Below are 17,651 nucleotides of genomic sequence, written 5' to 3' on the forward strand. Positions count from 1 at the left end.
TGATGGTAGTATTTGTGATTAGAAGCTAGATGAAACCTAGAACTTCCCTTGTCTGGAAAAGTTCAGCATTTCAAAATTTCTTTCTTTTTTTTTGAAGACAGTCTCATAACCAAAAGCCTTCAGAAATATTGATGGTGGAAAGTAACTACCAAAAAACTTCAGGAAATCACAGCATATCCTATGATTTTTCTAAACTTAAATGAGGCACCCTGCTGATTAAGAATTGGGAGCACTCTTGGGAGTTCCCCAGAATGATGACTAGCACAAGCAACACATACAACAGGATGTTTAATGAATCAAGTCTTGAAAGGCCTTCCAAGGTCTTTAAAGCTGGGATCTAACTAGATTTCCCAAGGCTACTACTATGTTCTTGGCTTCACGATGTCCTACAACTCCTGACTGTGCCAAGAAACTTGATCCTGAGATTGGCTGTTAAATCCCCAGTTGCCTGACTGAAGCAATCTGTTTGGTGTGACCTACGAGGAAGCTGTGTTTGCAATTTGTCAGAAGTTGACAGAAAGTAAAATATTTCAGCAGAGCTTTGTTTTTAACAAAGGAAGGATATGCTAATGAAATATTGCCATGTTTGAAAATGTCTCACTAGTTTGCTTCATGTAGTAGGAAGTTCTCAGTCTGACAAATTCGATGAAGGAGTAGAAATTGAAGGACTGTGATCTGTTTAGGGTATTTCTTAATAGAAAAACATGAAATGTTACTACTTTTTTGGTGTTTTTTTGTTTTCCTGATAGAGAAGGTAAAACACCCTATGTTCAACAAGTGCTAGTGTATGTGAGCATTTGCTTACCAAACATTGGGGTGCATTGCAGAACACTTCTATGTTCATGGCAAAAATAAGCATTTTCACTTTATTCTTTTCAGTCTGTATTAAAAGTAAGATGATGACAACAGAATAGTTACCTGCCAGCAGGATCGTTTTCCCAGGAGAAAAGCAAGTGCATCAGGCAGTTTTATATAGAGTACTTTGGAAAAGAAACATTGTTCCAGTATTGATTGTATATGCATCCAGTACAAATGGATAGTCCGATTAGTTACTCTAGGTATTATGGAAAACAAGTACTTTTGTCATGTCGTGAAAGGGAAACTACATATTTCTTTCTGATGTTACCCCAGGAGAATACATACGGAAGATCAAACTTGGATGATTTTTAACTCAGTGGAACCGCGTTAACCTTGAAGGTTCTACTTCTCTCAGTTGATGAAGTATCCATGTACTTAATAGGAGGGTCTTACTGAAGCCAGCCCCAATTACCTACTCAAATAGCAGTGGATTAAGCATAGCTTAACGAGGATAAAATAGATAAATTATGGTGTTTACTTGCCCATTTTAATAGATTTTCTTGTTATTCAAGGCAAGAACATCTGACTACCAGTCTTGTTTCAATTTATATTCAAATATTTCCTTTGACAATTTCTACAGCCCTTAAAATATTTTTATATTCTTTTCTGTGGCTCTTCCTATTTATTTTTTCCAAATTCTTTTGGGGTAGGAAAAATCAAAACAGTTCACAGCATGTCAGTAACAGTCACAGTGATGCTGTGCCTTGATTTACAGTGTATCTTTATGTCTTGCTCATACACTGAAGTGCCGATTCATTCTATCATTTTGCTACAGGTTCTCATTGTAACACATATTTAGCACATCCAATGATATGATAGCTGTGTGGCATTTTGTCAACAAAATCTATTGTCTGAAAAAAATCCATCTCATCTTGCTTGATAAAACCTATTTTCTTATAAAACCCACATTGACTGAGATTAAGTAGAATTCCATCTTTTAATTCTTATATATAGACTTTGAAATAATTTTCTATTAATTTACCTCTGACTGGAATCAAGCTAATCAATTATCATCCATATCACCCCATTTCCTCATCCTGAATGGTGAGCAAGAAAAAAAAAAAAAGGTATTTTCAGTCTCCTACAGTTTCATTGCCACTGTAACAAATAAATAAAATTAAATCAGGAGGCCAGATATTTCCTCAGCAAACAATTAAGTGTTACTGGAAACATCTTATGAGCCTGTAAGATGTTTATCAGTTTTTGAGGTTGTCTAACATCTTTTTCAGTTACTAGTGAAGTAAGAATCTTTCCTTTTATTTCTTTGTGATCCCTGTATCTTTTCCAGCTTCCTTCTAAAGACAGAAGTATTAATTGAATAAATGTTCCTTTTCTGCACTATTAATAATTTAACAATTCATGTCTAGTTAAAAGGCTCGTTTCATTGCTATGATTCATTTCTTTTGCAGTGCATTAGAATTCCTCATTTTTATCTGTGCCACAAATAGATTTTTTTCCACTATTGTCAGCTTTCCTATAGTTCAGGTGGTTTTAGCTGCCTACCATTTTGTTTCAATATTATTAGCACAAGTTTCTTAAAGAAAAGTCATGCCTTACAAATTTATTGTGCTTTTTTTTTATGGAGGAATCAACATGTTTTAGGGAAATCTGACTGATACTGTCAAAAACTCTCTCGAAGTGCTCCTACATAGTTAATGCATTCATTGAATAAGAACCAAAGTCTTTGCATAGGTAAATAACTGTCTAGAATACAAATAATAATAATAAGATTCAAATGAGGAGTCATTTTTCACCATGCAAGAAGTTTATCAGTAGAGCCCTTTAGGGACCTGAGCTATGACTGATTATTTCCAGAGTATTCATAAATGAGACATTCTTTGGAAAATGTGACAGTGTTTACTGACATTAAGCTATTTAGGAAACCCTGACTATGAAAAATCAGGAAAAGAGCTCTATGAGATCAATTGAGCGGTCACTATAATGGCAGATTAATCTCAGTATGGGTACATCCAGAGTTAAGTAAAATGTATGGGGAAATGGATCTAAATTTTACACAGAAAGTAGCTTGATCTCTGAGCTGATCACCATTTTTATGGAATGACATTTTGGAATTATAATAGTTCTGTCAAAAATGTCATCCCAGTGCTCCAAATCAAAATATTAAAAAGTATTTGATAAAAAGAACAGATAACAAAATGGAAACTATTCCTTCCCTCTCTATGGAGAGGCTGATCTGTCTGCAGCTGTGTTGCATCCACCCTCTTCATTGCAAAAATGAACTGAAGAAGGTTTGGAAAAGTTGCAAAGAGGTGACCACATACTTGAAATAGCTTCTTTACAGGGAACAGTTGAGTAGGTTATGATTCTTCAACATGAAAATTATATGACTAAAGGGATATATGGTCTATGAAACCATGAGGCTATTTCCTGTAAGTCTTCTTGTCAGGCTCTTCATGTTGGTCTAGATGCAATGTTGATTTCAACAGGTATGACCATTCTTGAGGAATGTTAGGGAAGAGAGCAAATAATTTGGCATATGATAATAAGAAACTTAAAGCATTTGAATTTAATTTGAAACAGAAAATGTAAAACACATTGCAGTCCAGATCTGCAGTCCAAACTGCATTTTGCACTTTTGACAATAGTTTGGTGCTACATTTTAAGCCTGTCTAGAGCCTGCTTACCTTCAATTACCTCAAAATCAACTACAAACTGCATCACTGGCTCTAACTTTTCTCCTAGCCCTGAGGATACCATAAAACAGCAATGAATAAACATCTCCAGTCCTTGTTTTTCCTAACTGTAATCTTATCTAAAACCTAGCCATGTTTAATCGTAAGATCACCAGTGATAGATCTCATAAAACTCAGTGAACCAGCTTTTCCGTACTGTTTCCCCTCACCCAGTCCTCTCTTTAACCTTGCATGCCTTCGAGTGCCCTGACATAACCTGGAATACCTGTGCAACTAAGCCATAACACAACCCTTGTTTTAGTGATAGCATGGGAGCCTGCAGTCAAAATAATTTTGCTCCTACCGGCACCAGCCCACTTTCTGAATGCTTGGGTTTAGCTTCTGTCTAGTGCTGCTCTAAACTGTGTGGTGGTCACCACATCTGATATTCCGTTCGTAACTTGTCGCCCTGCCCGCAAGGACTACTTTCTGTCCCCGGCCACCTCGTCGCATTTACACATCAATATGATGAGCGGCAAAATGGCGTTTATTGGTAAAAGCTACAAAACTATATAGTATTTCTTATCTTTTTACTAGACTGTTCCAGAAGCTCACGCAGGCTCCTGGCCAATCATATTAAATCTCCCGCTTCTGACCTCTTACTTCCGAAAGGCCAAAAACGGGGTTGTTATACACCTTGTTATGAAAACAAAGAAGGACAGCCTCTCCTTCATAACGGGTTCAAGTAAAGTAGGTGAACCAATAGCAAGCATATGGGGAAGGACCTTCCACGTTACAGCTCGAGCTCCGTGACACGCCTACTACAACAAAACTGTAACCCTAATTCCAACTCTCATGTAAATCTTAGTTACAAGCTTACAAAGCAACAGATCTGTCGAAGTGGTTGATGTGAATAGAGGGCAGCTGAGTGGTCAGCAATGGATGTTACATAATTTGTTCTCCAGCATGTATTTGCTGCAGAAATATTGTCAGTAATAAGTAGCCTCCCTTGACAAGATGTATTTGCAATCATGGGCTGGATGTTTGAGGACACTCCCTGGTAAATGAAGAAGAGATACTTTAGAGGTCCATGCAGATTCAGGTCCTTTGAGTTCAAAGTGTTAACCAATTAAAACATATTTATATATATATATATATATTCTTCTCACCTTTAAATTTTTTTTCTTATTTCTTCATCTTCACCCTCAGTGGCTGCTCTTTCTGTACTAATATTCTATTTATATTTCAAAGGACGCTTTCTTGAATTATACAGCACCTTTTCCCTTTCTTTCCATGTCCTGAGCTCTAGTCCATCTCCAGTCCAAATTATTTGCTTAATGGCTACCATCACATACATTAGAACCTCATTTGCTGAAAGCCAACTGTATTTCTTATATGATGTGATCATATCTGCTTCAGCATTCAATGTCACCTTGATGGCTCCAGCGCTCCAACCATTCCTGAAGATCTTACAAAATCTAAAGAAAAGTAAAAATAATTTTTTTTCATCAGTTTCTGTAGAGAAAACTTATTCAGAGAACTAACTCTACTGTAGGCCAAATTGCTGTGACTGTTGTAATTTCTGACCTTTGTTATAAACCTATGGACTAGTATGCCATGGTCCTTAGCTCTGTTACCTCTATAAACCATCTATCAAAACTTCCTGGAAAATAATTTTAAAAAGCCATTGTGTTCCTGCTGGTTACTTGTTTTATCCTAGCCATGTAAGCTTTGCAGGCTTCAAGTTTAAAACTAAAATATCCATTCTTCCTGTTCTGAATACTTTCACTTTACCAGCATTGCAGTGATGACTCACAAGAACTAATTTTGTTAGCTCCTTCAAAAACGGTTCATGTGTCTTTTTTGAATCTAGCAAATCGACTGATTTTGCTCTGTAATAAAATGATACATGCTTGCAATAAGCCCAGGAGGCTAATTCCTACCTCAGTGAATTAAGGTCCAGACTGGAAGGAGCACGAGAGCTTGCATAGACATTTTTCAAGTATATGTGGATTTTGAAAATTTTAGGCTGCCATTGAGTGTGTCATGACTCTTTTACAATAACTGAAAAAACTTCTTGTTTACCTGAAGAAGAAGGATTTTGTTGTTGCTTGGGCAGAATTGCTACATTAGCTTTATTTTGAAACTGTGGTCAAGAGTTTTCTAGCAGAGTGAAACCAGAAGTCCTGTGACGGCTATAGACAAAGCCAGTTCACCTGTGATGGAGAATGTGTGCTACAAGGACGATGCCAGAAGAAAATACAGATTCAGAGTTCCTCAGGAAAAAAAAAAAAAACAACATAGGGTTAGCTGCAAACCATCAGCAACAGTTGGAGCAAATGCACCTATAGCCACAGTTAAAGAGACAGCAACAGCAGTGCTACTGGAAGCTTCAAGAGCAACTTGAGAACAATTGCAAGATTGGTACAATAAGAGCTGCAGCTATGCGAACCACGCTGAATGCAAGAGAATCTAGAACTAGCTGAAAGCTGTTGCTCTGTTCAATAAACAACGTTAAAAATTAACACACTGGGCAAGAATAATGCTTTTGAAATTCACAGAGAAGCCTTGATTCCCCAAAAAATCGGCCTGACAGTGCAACACAGAAGTGTTGCTAGAGTTTTCAAGTGGCTGATTCAGATCCAGACAACACTGGGTTGACAAACTATCCAATTTGTGGAAGACAGAGTAGGAAATCCTGACCTGCTGTACGAATTTGAGTAGGAAAAGAAGATCACAAATCCAAATGTGGTCTAACACGCAGTAAAAGTGAAGGATGGATATTGTTACTGGATATTGCTAAGGAATGCATGATTTGAAAAGGATTTTCGGGAGCTATTAGAGCATCCCTAAACCAATTTTACTTCATTAAGAAAAAGCAAGTTATGAGTGAATTTGTTGATGGGATGTGATGGTGTTTGTGGGATTCTGTGACGTGTTTTGAGGGATGGCTGTAATATACAGTGCCTAGATCTATTATATTTAGCAAGTCCCTGATAATTTAAAATGACTCCTGATTTTCAGGACACAGACATGGCAACAGATCTAAAGATACTGCCCTCAGGATATCAGAGAAGGATATGTAGCTGCTTGGAAAACCTTCAGACATGTTTGTTTTGGTATTAAGGACATGCATTTATTTGAGCACATCTATACAGATGTTGCACAGCTTCTGAATAGAGAAAACCTACAGCATACAGTAAAAGAATACCAGAAGATAGATGTTAACAACACTGATGAATCCATAGCATAGCTCAAGTGCATTGATTACAAAGTGTGATAGAGATCTATGTACTATGTTATAACTGATGTAATAATTATATTTTGTGAATGATTAAGCATTTTAATGTCTTTATCTTTACTGAACTATCAGAAGGCTAACCTGAGGTTTATCTTTTTTGCTCGGGCTATGACAATGCTAACAGGGAATGATATTGCAAAGTAACTAATTCCCACTGGAAATGAACAGCAGCTGATCTGTTTTCTTAGGTGTCTATTTCCTGTTACCATCAATCAGTCAGCTCTTGTGGCACAAGTTTCTTGTGAAAATATTGGATATGTGTTCCTCACCTTGCTGTCAGGGCCCTGAGCTCACCAACAGCCTGTGCAGTCTTTCTCTCTCTCAGGTGTTTGACCGCCTGTGGTCAAGGCCAGATCTGATGCAGGGCAGCCATGTGACTTGTGATAACTGCTGTGAAAAGAGCTTTTTGAAAGCTCTGTGGGAAGCTCTTTTGGAGGCCTCATCTAGCTCAGGAGCTGGGTTTCAGTCCAGGCACTTGCCCCTGGGTCTTACCTGAGTGTAGGTTTGCCTGTGGCTGGCTGTGTACTTGGTTGTATCCTGCACACTGTTTTGACAGTCTTGCTTGACCTTAGACCTGCCTTATCACCATGTACTTACTCAGTTGTCACTGGTCTACTGGTTGACTGTAATTACTGTCACCAGATTTTTTTTTCTGCTCTGGGGTACTGTGGAACTCTCAGTCCTTTCAGTTAAGTTACTGCTCCATCTGCTTTCCTCCTAGCTTACCCTCTGTAGAGCAGCCCACTTTTTCTGCTCCGTGGTAAGTTCTTGCAAGAAAACTCTAATTCCCTGAAGCAGAAATCTTTCAAAATAAAAGTATTTCCTGATATATTAAGACAGTGCAAAGGATGTGGGGTTTTTTGTTTGTTTGTTTGTTTTTTGTTTTGTCTGTAGATATGTTTATCTTACATCATCCAATGTATTGCTTTGTAAACCATTCATTGAGGGGGTTTGTGAAAACCCTGAGAAATTACTAAGGTCCAGAAATATAACTAATATTCAGCTCTTCAGTATTGATTTACAAGCATAGCCTGAATCCAGCCCTGATTCTTTTTCACTACTAACACAATAGCCTACTTTTGGTTATCGTCTGTAAAGACTTTGGCTTAGATCTTTGTTCTTTCTAGCATCCAGTAGTGGACTTAGGTTTTGTAACTTGCAAGGTGTAGAAATCAAATTTTAAACTTCTTAACAGGGATTAGTAGCAGAAATATAATTCACTCCCTTGAATTGTTATTAGAATGTAACAGTTAACTGTTCTTGAGTCCTTGCTGTTATCCACTATTATTTAAACTGTAATGATAAGCATAAGTAGGTAACTCATATTCAGCACAAAACTAACTTGATTTCATTATTTCTCTCCAATAATTTTCTTACTCAGTGGACTTTGTATGAGCTACAAATAAGGTTAGCTTTTCAAACTGCCTGCATTCAGCCCAAACTCATCTTTACCATACTGAAGGGTACCTGCAGTGGTTAGTGAAACAGCTGTAAATAATTTACTTGCTCCAAATCGAGCACCTATCTCATATTGAATTTGTGTCTGTTATGCTTGTAAGTGGAATCTTTGCTAAACAGTAAGCTTATAATTTTCAATAAATCAATGATCCTGAGAATTTGGTAGATGGGAATTATATACTGGAAATAACTAAATTGAATGTATCTACCTCTGTCACTTCACACTTTGCTTTTGCTGACCCTTTAGAACTCAGCATAAGTTTTTACTGTGTCTTACCTCACATCTTTTTCAAAAGCCTAGGTACTTAGCTATGGCCAGGATATTTCTCGCTTCCCTAAATCCTTAGGTTAGATATTAGTGCCCACCAGTTTCATAGCATTATGAAGTGAGACCAAGTAGCTGATAATACAGTATTACAAAAAAGTCTCGTGGTATTGTAATAAAAGCTGGTGCTAACAGGAGTGGGGGAGTCATGGTTTGTTCTGTGACAGTTATGACTGGTAGATGCAAACTCAGAGTGAAGATTAGGAACAATGATGGAGTTAATGCTGGCAGAATAGACACTGAAGAACTTGATTTTGCAGGCATCCTGCAAGCCATGCAGAGCTAAGGTGAGGACTGAAAGCACCAGGACAAACACTTTCTTTTTGTTTGTGGATAAATGTAGATGTGTATTTTGATTTCAGATTCAGGTTAAGAAGAAAAATGTTAAAGGTATTCCAGACCCAGTTTTCATCCAATTTCTGTATGTCCACCGGTAACCTTAAGAAATAACCTTAAGACTTCCATTCTTAAACTTAACTTCAAAATGTGGGAAGTAGGGGTAGGTGGGAAAGGAGATAAAAACACAATGCAAAATGCAAAAATTACCCCAATTTTTCATCATTTCACCTCCCCAGTGAACAGCAAAACCAGTTTTTACCCTCAGGCTTATTATCAGCCTAGAGTAACCCAGAAACTGATTGTAAGGTACTAGACCTTGCCAGGTCAAATCCAAATCTCAGTTTGCCAAGTACCGTACATTGACAACATAATGCAGAAAGTTGTCATTTTGGCTTAACTTCAGCCTTAAGTGCACACTACCGTGCTGGAATAGCCACTGAATTTCCTAGATTACACTCATTAGAGACTTCTTCATATGGATGAAACTACTGTTCAAAATTTGATTTCTGCACAATACAAGTTCTATGGAAAATATAACATCTGGGCTAATTTTATGGAATGGACCAATATTAAGAACAGCAAGAACTGATGTCTTTTAACATATATTTTGCAGAGGCAGAATGAGATTGAGTATTGTTAGAAAAAAAAAAATACTTCCTTTGAGTCTAAGTATGGTGGTTGCGGTGGAGGATTTACTGTTCTAATGAGATGCAGGAATAAAAAAAGTGTAAGGTGAGAGAAGTACATGAAGAAATTGGGTTTATTCCTAGACCAAGAAGAGCTTACAGGGCCAAGAGAATATGTTAAGGAGTCTACAGGCCCTTAAAGCATATCTGATTAGAAACAAGGCTAGGAAACTGGTCAATCAAATGTGGTTTCGATACAAGAGGTGCTGAGAAGTTTTAAGAATATTGGATTTCATAATGCCTGCAGAATTAGGGTGTTCCCACAGCATGGTTTTATTTTTTATTTGAAAATGCTTCACTTAAATCTGGGATGGACACCATAATGATTATAAAGGCTTGTAATAGTTCATAAGTGACTGGAAAAACTTAATTGCTGCATCCTGTGTGGACTAACTCATAGACTGGCATTTAGAGAAAAACTGTGGTAAACACAAGAGTAATGGCTGGCTCTTTTGGTTAGAGACTGATGCCAAAAATCTATGTTTATACTAGAATTGGAAATATAAATATCGTAGAGCTATGAGTTTAACAATAAATATGAGTGGTTTTTCAGTAGATTTATTGCAAATTTAGGTTGTAGATCCTTACTTGAAGCTTGTGCTACAGATTAGGCACTGTAAAGCAGGACCTCTAGAACTCAGCTGATCACAATATAATTCAGGGTATGAGTACCTTCTGAGTCAAGATGAGGGATAGTTTTGGAAAGCCTAATATCTAATACTGATGTGGGCACTGATTGTTGGTAAAAGTAGGATATATATTACAGACTGTTTGTTGTGGTTTTTTTTTCAAGACAGGAGATCACCTATGAGAGATTTTTTTTTCTACAGTTTCCAGATCTGCCTTTCTTGCAGCTTTCAAAAATAGTCTTAACTGTTTAACACTCGTCTCTGAGTCTGTGACTCATATGGGTTATATCTCCAGTATCCCTTCATCTTGATCCTCAAATTGAAATGAAATATTAACCAAACTTTAACAATATACTTACTGGCTGGGTGCATCTGTTTATTCTTTCTAACTTGTTTGATCCAGCTAATCACACAACATCAGGCCTGCAAATCATACATAATAAAGTGAAAAATGAAATCCCTACTTTCCTGGAGTTAAACTGCCACCCAAAGCAGAAGTCTTATTTCTCCTCTACTCTACTCAGGATTGCTGATATGCAACTACTGGATAATTCTGAGTCTGTATTCCCAGGACCAAACTTTATTGTTATTGATAACTCTACTGAGCATCCTGTAACAGCACAGAAAACTAACCAAAACCAGTTCCAGGTCTTTCACAGCTCACTGTGTTTTTCAAGTGCTCTTCCTAACACTGTGCTCTTTCATCATCACTCCAGATCTCAATCTTACACTTTTACTTAGATAAGCAGCTCACATAGGTCTTCAAACTAAGAGGCCATTCTTTCCTGACACTTTTAAAACCCTATACTAGCTTCCTAGACACTGAAAGTTCTGAAATTTAACCTAGATCTTCAGTCCTCTAAATTTATTGCAAATCCAGTCTTAGCCTTATAATCTAAATTCTTTTCTTTAACTTGCATAATGGTATTTTCTCATGCTCAATTTTTATGTACCTAAGTGCATTAAGAATCCAAAAATAAACCTAGCACTTCAGTCCAACTGTAATTGGAAACTTAAATTTGGGTAAATATCTCAAGTACGGTGTTCAGCTATGGGGCTCCCAGCACAAGAAAGGTGTGAAGCTTTTGGAGCAGGTCTAGAGGAGGGCCGCAAAGATGATCAGAGTGCTGGAGAGCCTCTCCTATGAAGAAAGGCTGAAGGAACTGAGCTTGTTCAGCCTGAAGAAGAGAAGACTGTGGGGAGACCTCACTGCAGCCTTCCAGTACCTAAAGGAGCCAATAAGAAAGCTGGAGAGGGACAAGGGCATATAGTGATAGTACAAGAGATGATTTTTTTTAAACTGAAAGAGGGTAGATTTACCTTAGATATAAGGAAGAAATTCCTCACTATGAGGGTGGTGAGGCACTGGAACTGGAACTGGTGAGGCCCAGAGAAGTTGTGGATGCCCCATCACTGGAAGTGTTCAAGGCCAGGTTGGTCCCTTCCAACCCAAGCCATTCCATGATTCCATGGTTCTATGAAAAAGATAAGGAATTAGCTAGAATTATTGTTGGTTTCTACTGTTATACCAACTCTATAGGCCACGTAATTTCAAATAAATGACCTTTCCAGAGTCAAAAAGAAGTGCTAGTAAAAATTTTTCATGTCTAATGAGAAATTTCTTTAAGCACATTTTGTATTAACACAATGCCTGCATAAATTTCTTCTGATACCAAACCTGGCACCGGTGTCAGGAATTTTCCACTACTGCTGCAAGCAGTGAATGCAGCTCTGAACCAGGTTTCTGTTTCTTAGCTGTATGACTTGCTTGATAGGTGATCTGAGAGAAGTTTACTTTTGATGTGGGAGCGATGTTCTTATCTATGAATTATCTATATTATCTATGAAAAAGCTGTGTGAAGCGGGGGTTATATTATATATACATCCTTATAATATATATATCCTACAAACTACATGAGTCTGGTTTTTTTATAGTAGTGTGAGGATTGTCTTAAAATATTCTGTGGTTCAAAAGAAACTTTGTCAAAGCCTCTCAAACGCATTCCCAATATACTTCCAGTGCCCAGTGCACCGTATAAACAGAACTGTTAAGAATTCAGTACTCATTTGCCAAGCTTATTTCAAACCAGATTATGTTTTCCATATCAGAATTGTTTTTGTCTTTTCACAAATGCTTTGTTGTGTTTCTGTTCGTGAGTTCTTTAGAGGCATAACATACCCAAGAGACTTTGTAATCCAGAACCTATGCTTACTAAAAAAAAATTTAGTGTTCTTTTGCTTGCTCATAATATGATATTACACAAATCTCAGAATTCATGGACAAAATCAAGAGGTTTTTTTTCTATATCAATTTGGTCTAAATTGTTAATATTTTAGTAACAATTTATTATTTTAATACTATTTTAGTTCAACATAAAATGTTATCTTTCATGTTACTACAGTAAACTATATGCAGACATATATATAATAAAATTTCAAGTTTTAATATACTTTATTCCTTGTGTGTATTTAAAAAAAAAAGTTTTGGATTTATTATCTCACTGTTAAAAAAAGACACATTGATTTTTGAATTGAGAGATAGAGCTTTAGATTCTGAAATGCTAACTTGTGTTACCAATGTACCCAACATTTAAATTGGTGACTTAATGGTGGGTTGAACTTAAAACTAAATACAATTTCTTGCAGACCATATGAATAATTACAATTCTTTATTAGCATTTAATTCTTATAGTTTCTTCCTTTTTTTTTGCAATTATTTTATAGTGCTTCTCCACCTTCCTTAAAAGGAATCCAAACAACAGAACATAGCTGTAAGAATGATCTATTTCATATATTAACTCAGCACTATAAATGAATGAAACTTATTAACATATGCTGAAGAGAAAATCATCCTGAGACTGATATTCTGCTCACAATTTCAGCATCAACAAACAAATAAAACAAGATTAGTATCAATACACATTGATTTTGTACTTAGTAATAATTGAACGTATCGTTGCATGCTCTGCTCACAGCTGAATAAATTTAGGAAAACCACAGATGATCATTTAATAAACATAAACTTGTTAAACTGAGATAACACAGGAAACCTGAATTTAGATATTTCCCAATTTTTGGTTGTATGAATTTGAAGCCAAAATAAGCTTCTTTTTCTGAAGTTCTTTTTATGTACCTGAAAATAAATTGTTCCCTGAGAGCATATTATTCCTTTTTATTAGATCTCCCAAAATCTTTAAGCAGAATCAAATTTTTGTACATCAGGAGGATTCCTTTCAATGCAGTCTGGGTACAGTTCTTTTGTTTACCTTAGCCCTCCTAAGACAGTGAGCGCTTCTTTACGTCCTTTTGCCTCTGAGCATAATGATGTTTGGTTATAGTTGGAGTTTTTTCAACTGTTAGTACTGCCTCTGCTTTTGAGAGCATTTAGTAAAACATGTGGCCCCCCTCAGTGTAATAAATATAACTTTTCCTATCAAGGCCAATTATAAAATGTCTTTTTAACTTTTGAAATCCCTTAGACTTACAAGTTCATGTTTTGAAAATGAAGGATAGAAATGCATTTTTTTGAATATTTATCCCAGATTCATTTTAATAAATAAATGCAAATAAAAATATAAATCTATAAATATAAATCTGTACATTTATTTTACTAAATAAATATGCTTTTTCAATTGTATTCAGATGAGAGGAAGTTATTAATGCTACTGCAGCCTAAATGTAAAGAGCCCTCTATTAAGAACAGTAACAAGTATAATCACAGTCTCCCCTTGTAAAATAACTGTACTGTCTCTACCTATGTCCATAGAGCCAATGTCATTCCCCACATTGACTCTATCAACATTTTTTATATTGTAATTGACAACTGACCTCAGTTTTGCAGTCTGTAGCATGACAATAAAACTGCTTTTACAGGTAAGATATTTTCACTTCATTGTATTTTTTCATTTAAGAAAGGCAGAATTTAACTCCCTAAATGCTAAATTAACAAGCAGTCTCCCTTTTCCTAAACTTTGTCCATTTGGTACTTATTAAATCCATACAGACAAAATGTGGAGAACTCTTAAGCACAAATCTTTTACTTCTGTTCTACTATGCAGCTGGGGTTGCTGCCGAGCCATTACAAGGTCTCATTTTATAAAGAGAGCCTTTGCAAATGTGGTACAGTTTTATGCTGAGCTCAATCCAAGCTCAATCCAATCCCTCTTCCCCTCTGTTTAGCAGCACATAGATAGAGTGTCCATCCAGATATCAGAGAACCTTAATTGTATGGCATACACAACCCAGAGGGTGATCATGCACTCCATGAGAATACATTTCCATGAGAATATCCTTTTACAGGCTGCTTTGCATGGTTTTGAGCAGCATTCTGTATCTCTTCTAGGAAGAACAAGTCTAGTGAAGTACCCAAGTCAGTCTGAGTGTGTCTGTGTGTGTATGAGTCCCCTTCAGTCTGAAGAACAGAGTGAGGCACATCCACTCTTCACAGGGAGTGTTTGAGTGTACACACACATGTGTGAACTAATCAGGAAAAGACGGAATGATTGCATTATTACTCTGAAAGAAGACATGAACTCCCTCCTAGCTCTTTGGCAGCACGGAAATAATCATGTCAGGGACAATATAGGCAATGGAGAAGTTCAATGACATGATTTTCTCCTCATAGATTATTTAATAGCTGCTTTGAGCTGATTCATGTTATGTGTTTTGGGTCCTATTCTGAGGAACCCAGTATCCCCAAATACTACTGAGAGGCTGGATATAAGTTTAAGTTTCAGGGGCCTAAAAGCTAGTTGCAACATATAATTTTATTGACCCTAACTGAAGTATGACAGTAAAAAAAAAGGTGCTTTTGTTTTTCTAAATTTAAATAGCTACATGAAATTTTGAGAATTTACCATATTAATGTATTTAATGAAGTTACCTGACACAAAGGGAAACTTACAACCTGAAATATTTTACTTCCTTCCATATCTACTGTCTTCTGAAAGAAACATTAGCAGATTTGTTTCCCTGATTCATATGTAAATTCTCAGTGAAGTTCCATCATAAATAAGAAAGATAATCCTGGCAAATATCTGCATCCCTTATATGTTAATGTTTAAAGAAGTCTGACTAGACGGAACTTACACCCTACAGGCATTTTCTTCTTAATAGAAGACATCTGTTGAATGTGTTGCAGGGAGCAGGACTCCATAAGGCATGAAAAAACAGGAGTTCTTTCTTTATTTGGTATGAAAAAGTATGGCAAAAGCCCCTTGGCAATTCAAAATGCAAGAATATATCTGGACTGTTTTCTCCAAATTCCTCACAGAATGTGATCTAATTTTCTTCAGGAAGTAAAGGTTTTTAGCTGCTTTTTATTTAAATAAACTGTTTTATTTCTCTTTAGAATTTTTACTGGCAGAAAAAAGACAAAATGCAGATGTGAGAACTGTACATAATTTAGCACCTCAAGATTTCTTTGTCTGCAGTTTTGTTATCTGTGTTGCCAAAATATTCAAGGCAATTACCTCCACTGTTTTGGGCTACAGGTGGAAATAGAGTTGCCTTGTTGCCAGATGACTAGACTTGCAAAACTCTTTTCTTTTCCGCATCTCACATTATTGGCTTAAATTTGCATCATACCCTGTGAAAAACAATCTCTGAATTTTTACTGAAATATGTTCAGAATTAAACAGAGATTCAATAAACCAGAGCGCTTAAAGAAGGTAACAGGGAAATTCTGCACATTAACTTGTATATCATAGAATCATAGAATGGTTTGGGGTGGAAGGGACCTTTAAGATCATCTACTTCCAACCCCCTACTATAGGCAGGGACACCTCCCTCTAGGCCAGGTTGCTCAGAGCCCCATCCAGCCTGGCCTTGAACTCCTCCAGAGAGGGGGCATCCACAAAATATTGGGGACCAAGCAGAAGCGATGAGAACTCTCTAATGCTATCTTTTCTTCTCCATCTTGTGTGCTTTACTGGCTCACCAGAGGAGACTGATCTCTACTGTATTCTTAGTGAGGTGTTGAAGTTTACATTTTCTGGAAAATAACTCTTTTGAAAGCAAATTTTATCATAAAAGGTTGTAAGGGCTTAGAGACTTAGCTAAGCTACAATGGCTTTGTAAATAATCTATTCTGTTATATCTAATGAGAATTATTTTGAGCAAGCTCAGTTCTCATGGAAGAAATTTTGTCAAATTATCTTACTGAGGCTACATACTTACTCAACTCAGAGAAAAGGTGACTTAAATGTGAGCTGAAGCACTCAGAATTGTGGAATGAAAACTGGCTGAATGGCTGGGCCTAGAGGTGGTTATCAGTGGCACAAAGTCTAGCTGGAGACCAGTAAATAGCAGTGTACCCCAGAGATAGAAACTAGGCCCAATTCCATTTAACACCTTAATTACTGATCTGGATAATGGGGCAGACTGTACCTTCACCAGGTTTGCAGATGACACTAAACTGAGATAAACAATAGTTCAGCGACTCTTATCACCATATTTCCTTCTAGAATATAATAGTATTTGCTCAATTTTTTTATTTTTTAAATAATTATTAAATTAGATATTCAGAATAATCAATGAAAAAACATAGTTGTCAAAGGCAAAAACAACTTCAGTTATGAAATAGAAATATTAATAGAGAACTTGAAATGCAGCATTTGAATGAACAAAGGACAACTTTTAAAACTTCTTCCTTGTTTTAACTTTCCGGAGTTTTCCCTCAGGCTATCTTTTGGAAAATAAATGCAGCAATGATGTTCTAGAAATCATATCTTTGTGTGCAATATTGGATTAAAGAGTGGAGTCCAAAGCTGCATTTATGGGGGAAAAAAAAAAAAAAGCATAGAATGAAAGTCTGAGAACTATCTGGTAAAGCAGGAACTGCATTAAAAAAGCCCTGCCTCAAAATATAGACCTAATTGGTGAAAATCCTATTTTTTAAAGATATGATCTGTCTTAAAGAATGAACTTTGTCAGGGATGTAGTTTTAGATATATTCCACAGTATAAATGGGATAGAGTTGTTTTGTTTCAAGATTCTAATTCAAATTTGAAGGAAGGCTCTTGTGATTTAAGCTTTCTTTTCATCTATACCAGTTATAGTTCTCTTCAGTTTGAAAGATGCTGTAAGGACATCTGTTCTTTCCCACTCTCTGTTTTTTACCCTACTTAACAACACTCGTACAGCTCATCCTTTGCAGTAGCCACAGACAAGTAGCTCAGAAAACCAGAGAACAAAAGAAGCTAGATCACAGCATGAGAAGTTGCAACTGTTCAGTTTAGCACCACTTTATCATTTAGGCCTCTTTAAAGCAACACCATCATAGGTTAGACAAAGTTATAAAGTACATCTGAATCATCAGATTGAGTGTTTCCTTTTAATGGGTGGTTTAGAGGCCAAGTTATAATGATCTTGAAAAGAAAGCATGCTGAACTTATGTAAGTAGAGATAAATAATGGGATTGAA

General features: G+C 36.4%; 1 long non-coding RNA gene across 1 annotated transcript in view; it reads left to right on the forward strand.

Annotated features, from left to right (window-relative positions):
• LOC110395598 overlaps positions 1 to 17,651 on the forward strand; it is a 55,207-nt gene that overhangs the window by 7,460 nt on the left and 30,096 nt on the right. The gene's annotated exons all lie outside the window — the stretch shown is intronic.

This window comes from Numida meleagris, chromosome 3 (genome assembly GCF_002078875.1).
Source record: "Numida meleagris isolate 19003 breed g44 Domestic line chromosome 3, NumMel1.0, whole genome shotgun sequence".
NCBI lineage: Eukaryota > Metazoa > Chordata > Aves > Galliformes > Numididae > Numida > Numida meleagris.